Below are 6,714 nucleotides of genomic sequence, written 5' to 3'. Positions count from 1 at the left end.
ATCACATTGTTAGATTTGCAAACATTGAACCACTTTTTCAACCTGGGAAAAAATCTCACTTGGTTGCTGTGGATTATTTTTAAACATATTGTTGGATTTGTTTTGCTAGTATTTTGTTAAGTATTTTTGCATCTATGTTCATCAGGGATACTGACCTGTAGTTCCCTTTTTTAGTAGTGTCTTTATCTGGTTTTGGTATCAGGGTAATGCTGGCCTTATAGAATGAATTTTGAAGTTTTTTCCTTTCTTTTATATATATTTTTTGAATAGTTTGAAAAAAGCATAGGTACTAACTCTTAATGTATGGAAGGTCTTGCCTTGAAGGCTTCTGTTCTGGGAGATGTTTATTGGGAGTTTTGTTTTGTTTTGTTTTGTTTTTGTGACTCAATTTCCTTACTATCAATCAGTCTGTTCAAACATTTTATTTCTTCCTGTTTCAGTTTTAGCAGGTTATATGCTTCTAGGAATTTATCCATTTATTCTAGGTTGTATAATTTTTCAGCATATAGCTTTTCATAATATTCTCTTATAACTCTTTGTATTTCTGTGGTGTTGGTTGTTACATGTCCTTTATCATTTGTGATTTTATTTACTTGAGTCCACTATCTTTTTTTCTTGTTTAGTCCAGCTAGAGGTTCATCAATTTTATGGATTTTTTTTTCTTCAAAGAACCAGCTGCTGATTTCATTGGTCTGATCTATTGGTTTTTTTGTTTGTTTGTTTTTTGTTGCTAGTTTATTTCTATATCATTTATTTCTCCTCTAATCACTATTATTTGCTTCTTTTTACTGTTATTTGTTGCTGCTGTTGTTGTTGTTGTTGTTGTTGTTGTTGTTTCTAGCTTCCTTAGGGGTAAGTTTGTTTATTTAAGATTTTCTTCCTTCATCACATAGGCCTATATTGCTATAAACTTCTTTTTTTAGACGTGCTTTTGTTGCATCCCAAAGGTTTTAGACTTTTCTGTTTTCATTTTCATGTATTTCCATGCACTTTTTATTTCTTCATTTGTTTCCTGGTTAATGCTTCATTCTTTAGTAGAATTTCCTTTATCCTCTATGTATTTGTGATCTTTCCAGATGGTTTCTTATGATTGACCTCTAGTTTCAAAGTGTTATGGTCATAAAAGACTTATCTTATGACTTTCATTTTTTTAATTTGTTGAGGATTGTTTTATGGCCTAATTTTCTATCTATTCTGTAGAATGTTCTGTGTGCACTTGAAAACAATGTGTATTCTGCTGTTTTAGAATGGAATTTACTGAATATATCTGTTAAATCCATCTGGTCCACTGTGTCATTCAAAGCCATTATTTCTTGATTTTCCATTTAGATGATCTTTCCATTTATATAAGCAGGTTTTAAAGCTCCTATTATTATTGTATTATCAGTGATTGTTATTAATAGTTTTATGTATTTGGATGCTTGTATGTTGGGCGCATAAATATTTACACTTATATGTTCTTGTTGGATTGTCCCCTTTTTTTATTGTATTGTGTCCTACTTTGTCTTTTTTACATTCTTTGTTTAAAGTCTGTTTTTTCAAATATAGGTACTGCTACTCTGGCTTTCTTTTGACATTCATTTGCATAATAGATGTTTCTCCATCCCCTCACTTTCATTCTACAGGAGTCTCTCATCGCTTCTCGGCCTTTTGGCTAAGATCATGTGCATTCTGCAGGAGTCTTTAGGTCTAAAATGAGTCTCTTGTAGGCAGCATGTAGATAGATTTTGTTTTTTTTTTATCTGTTCTATGCCTTATCCTTTTTATTGGAGCATTCAGTTCTTTAACATTCAAAGAATTTGATGATACATATGCATTTATTGCCACTTCATTACTTCCTTTGTAGTTGTTTCTAAATATTTTCTCTGATCCTTGTGTTTCTTTCATGGTTTGCTGATTTTCTTTAGTGATATATTTGGATTCTTTCTTTTTATTCTTTGCATTTTATTACTGTTTTTTTGATATATAGTTACCATTAAGTGTGTATATAACCTCTTCTGCATATAGCAGTCTACATTAAGTTGATGATTGTTTAAGTTTGAACTTTTTCTTTACTCCTCTCCTGCCTACCTTTAGGTATATATTATATTTTACATCCATTTATTTTGTGAGTTCTTTGAGTAGTTCTTTACAATATATTCATTTTATTTCTTTCATGTTTTAAACCTTTATACTGTCACTTTTTGTCTCTCCTTTCCACTAAAAGTGTCCCCTTTAATATTTCCAGCAAGGCTAGTTTAGTGGTCATAAACTCTTTTAGTTTTTGCTTGTCTGGGAAAATCGTTATGTCTCATCGTGTTCTGAATGATAGCCTTGCTGGATACAACATTCCTGGCTGCAGATTATTCCCATTTAGTGGTTTGAATATATCATACTACTTCGTTTTGGCTTGGAATCTTTCTGATGAAAAATCACCTGCTAGCCTTATGGATTTTCCCTTGTAAGTTACTATCTTTTTTTTTTGTCTTGCTGCTTTAACTTTTTTTTCCTTTATTCCTATAATTTGCAAGTATAATTACAATGTGTCTTGGTGTTGGCCTGCTTTTGTTGATTTTGATGGGAGTTCTTTGTGCCTCATGGTTCTGGATATTTTTCCTTCCCCAGATTATGGAAATTTTCAGCTATTATTTCTTCAAATAAATTTTCTGTTCCTTTTTCTCTCTCTTCTTTTTTTCTGAGACATCTATAATATGTATATTATTATGTTTGATAGAGTCACTGAATTCTTTTTGTCTATTCTTATTTTGCAAAATTCATTTCTCTCTCTTTTGTCACATTACTCTTGATTACTCTCCCTTGTTCTGTCTTCCAAGTTATTAATTTATTCCTCTGCTTCTTCCAACTTGCTGTTCATTCCATGTTTCTCTTTTCTTTTCTTGAGACCTTTATCTATGCCATGTTTGTCCCTATCTCTCTGTTAAGGGTCTCACTCTTGTCTCCCACTCTTTTCTCACATCCGATGTGAGACACACATCCGATCTTTATGATCATTGCTTTAAATCCTCTACCAGGCATATTCCTATATCTATTTTTCTTTGATCTTTTGCTGTATCCTTGTTCTGTTCTTTATTTTGGGATAAATTTCTATGTCTTCTCATTTTGTTCCAATCTCTGTTCCTGTTTCTGTATGTTAGTAAAGTTAGCTTTGTCTCCTTTTCTTGAGGATGATGGTTTTATGAATAAGAGGTCCTGAAGTGCCTTGCTGTGTAGTGTCCCCTCTTCCCCAAAGCCTGGAATTTTGGAAAGTGTCTCTAATGTGTGCTCCATGTGCTCTCCTCTTTTGTCATGGCCTCTTTATCCTTCAGGTCAGGTATCTGCACTTTGAGGAGGTTCACTTTGCCTTTTGTGAGCAGTATTTTGTGGCTGGCCTGATTATGGCACGTTTTAAGTAGGTGTGCGCTGGTCTGTTTGTGAAATGAAACCTTTTGACACTACTGATGGAATCAAGGCTTCCATGTCAGGAGACTTGGCATGGGCAAGGGTTTGGGCTAGTCTTCTGGGTGAGGAGACCTGCTATAGTATGAGTGAGGCAATGGAATCTGAGAGGAGTGACTCCACTGGAGTGTAAGAGGCAAGGCTTTGTGTAAGCATGTTAGGTAGAGTGTGTCTGTGCTATGCTGGTTCCTGTCAATGGCCCTAAGCTTATGCTGTTGGGGGGAAGGGGAAGGTAAATGACACTGGCCAGTTCCTTTATTCTCAGAGGGTTCTTTCTATGGATGCTGTCTCTCTTGGATATGCTCCAAGATGAACAGTCTCTCCACCGTGAGCTCCAGGCACTCTTCAGATCACTGTTTCCACACTATATGTCCGTAGGTTGTTTTCCTGTCTTATAAGAGCAGTGCAGTGCTTTATGGGTTCTATTCCAGTCAAGCCTGCTGATCTTTAAAAGTCCAGGCTTTAAACCCACTGGTTGAAAGAACTCATGAAATTCAACCCCACTTCCTTTCCAAGCCAATTGCTATGGGGAATCATTTTCCCCATGTGTTTCCCTGTGTGTTAGTCTGTCTCTCTCCCTTCTTTGCAACTGAAGCTCTCTCCCTACCACAGCAGCCACAATCTGTTTCTCTCCCAAACCACATACCCGCCTATGTTTTTCACTGTGGTCTCTTCTCTGCCTTTAGTTGTGGAATTTGTTCTCAGTCTTCAGACCAGTTTCAGGGGTATTTAGGATGATTTGATATTTATCTAGTTGTATTCATGAGATGAAGCAAGCCTAGGGTCCTCTTCCTCCACTTCCACTTTCCAACATCTCCTGGAATATCTTTTCATTTGTGTCTTCTCCAGTTTCTTTCACTAATGTTTTTTTTTAGTTTTCAGAGTATAAATCTTTCACCTCCTGAGTTAAGTTTACTCCTGGTATTTTATTTATTTTTTTTTTGGTGGAATTGTAATTGGGATTGTTTTCTTAATTTCTCTTTCTGGTACTCTGTTATTAGTGTATAGAAACACTATGAATTTCTGGGTATTAATATTGTGCCCTCAAACTTTACTGAATTTGTTTATTCTTTTTTGGTGAAGTGTCTAGGATTTTCAATATATAGTATTATGCTATCTGCAAATAGTGACAGTTTAATTTCTTGTTTAGCAATATGGTTGCTTTATTTCTTTTGGTGGTATCATTTACTAGGGAAAGCAGGAGAAACATAGAAGTTTCTATTAAACTGAGTTTAGTATTTGTGTTATAGAGTCTAAGGTAACATTTGCCTTTCCAGGAGGTGTTATTCAACAAGTGGTTAGACATATGATTCTGAAACTTGGTGCAGAGATCTATTTTGTAACTATATATTCTGTAAGTTAGATATAATAGTTGATACTATGATCATGGATTAGGTTACTCATGGAAAATATCCAGACTGAGAAAATCAGTGGGCCAAAAATGGATCTCTAAAGATAAGTATCAGCATTAATGAAGCTCATAAAAGAAGAAGAACCCAGGGAGAAGTCAGAAAAGGAATAATCGGAGAGAAGAGAAAATAAAAATTAGAGTATATTATAATGGAAATAAAAGGTAATGGCAAGTGTCAAGAAATAGGTTCTTCCCCAAAGTGTCAACCCAAAAAAGAATACAATGGTTGAAAAATGCCCTTATTGTGCCTAGTGTTTAGGATGTCATTAAAATTTTACATAAAGTTTTTTTTTAATAGAATAGTTAGGCCAGAATCCTAAATGTGATGCTTAAAGTCATGAATATGAATTGAGAAAAGAAAAAACTATGATGAAAATAGTTTGGAAAATGATTGGATAACTAGAAATGGGGATACAAGGTTAAGGGATAGTTCATCCAGTCATTCAACTAAATATATTGAGTTCCTACTGTGTGGCAGGTAGTATTCTAGGAACTTGATATATATCAGTAAATAATTTTAAGAAAAGAAAAAATATCCTGGCCCTCGTGAAACTTAAATATAATTATGAGAGATGGACAAGAGACATAATAAATAAGTACTGTATATGGTATGTTATAAAGTTAAAGGTTATATGAAAAAAACAATGAACAGAGAATAACCAGGTTCATTGCAATGGCTACTTTTGTAAGTAAAAAAGACTTGATAAAACTACACTTAATTAAAAAAAACTTAGGTCAATTTATACTTCCTATAATTATATGTTTGTCTTTTGAGTGAGAAAATCTTAGTTCTGAAATTCATACATATAAAGGAAGAAATAATTTTTCTGAACTAGCAAGTATACCATAGAAAACATTCCATTTTTGTTGTTTATAATTTATACTTGGGGAGCACCTGGGTGGCTTAGTCGGTTAAGCATATGACTTAGGCTCAAGTCATGATCTCATGGCTCGTGAGTTTGAGCCAGATGTTGGGCTCTGTGCTGACAGCTCAGAGACTGGAGCCTGTTTCAGATTCTGTGTCCCTCTCGCACTCTGTTCCTCTCCACTCATGCTGTGTCTCTCTCTCTTTCTCTTTCTCTCTCAAGAATAAAGAAACATTATAATTTATACTTGCATATTTCTGACAGTGCTTTACATATAATGTCATAACACCTCTAGAATACCATGTTTGGAGCCTAGAAAATAAGATAAGTGAACAATGCACTAGACACTTGGGAATGAGTTGGTGAAGTAAATTTAAAAAATTAATTTATCTTTGAACACCATGGAATATAATGAACAAGAGGGAAACGTAGAATTATATAGTTCTCATACAATTGTAAAAAGTAATAGCAATGCTTAGATATAATGTATTGATCACTTACTATGAGAGAAAAAGAGATATTTGTATGTATATATTATAAATGTGATCAACATAATGAATGATATTAATTTAAGCATATATCAAGCATAATGTAAACTTACCACAATAAGGGACATAAAAGAAAATCCCAAGCTAACATCATAAATAATGGGGGGAAACTGAAAACTTTCCTGTAAGGCCAGGGGCAAAACAGGATGCTCACACTGTTTACTTCTTTTCAACCTAGGAAGCCCTAGCCAGAGTAATTAGACAAGAAACAAGAAATAAAACCCATCAAAATTAGAAATAAATGAAATGATTTCTGTTTATAGATAACATGATTATATACGAAGAAAACTTTAGAGACTCAATAAAAAAATGTTAGTTCTAGAAAATTCAGCAAAGTTGTAAGATGCAAAGTCAACATACAAAAATCAGTCATGTATGTATACACAAACAAATAACTTTCTGGAGAGTTAATTAAGAAAACAAACATTCACAATAACACCAAAAAGAATTACTT

Source organism: Prionailurus viverrinus, chromosome X, assembly GCF_022837055.1.
Source record: "Prionailurus viverrinus isolate Anna chromosome X, UM_Priviv_1.0, whole genome shotgun sequence".
Lineage (NCBI taxonomy): Eukaryota > Metazoa > Chordata > Mammalia > Carnivora > Felidae > Prionailurus > Prionailurus viverrinus.
Note: the sequence above shows the minus strand (reverse complement) of the source record.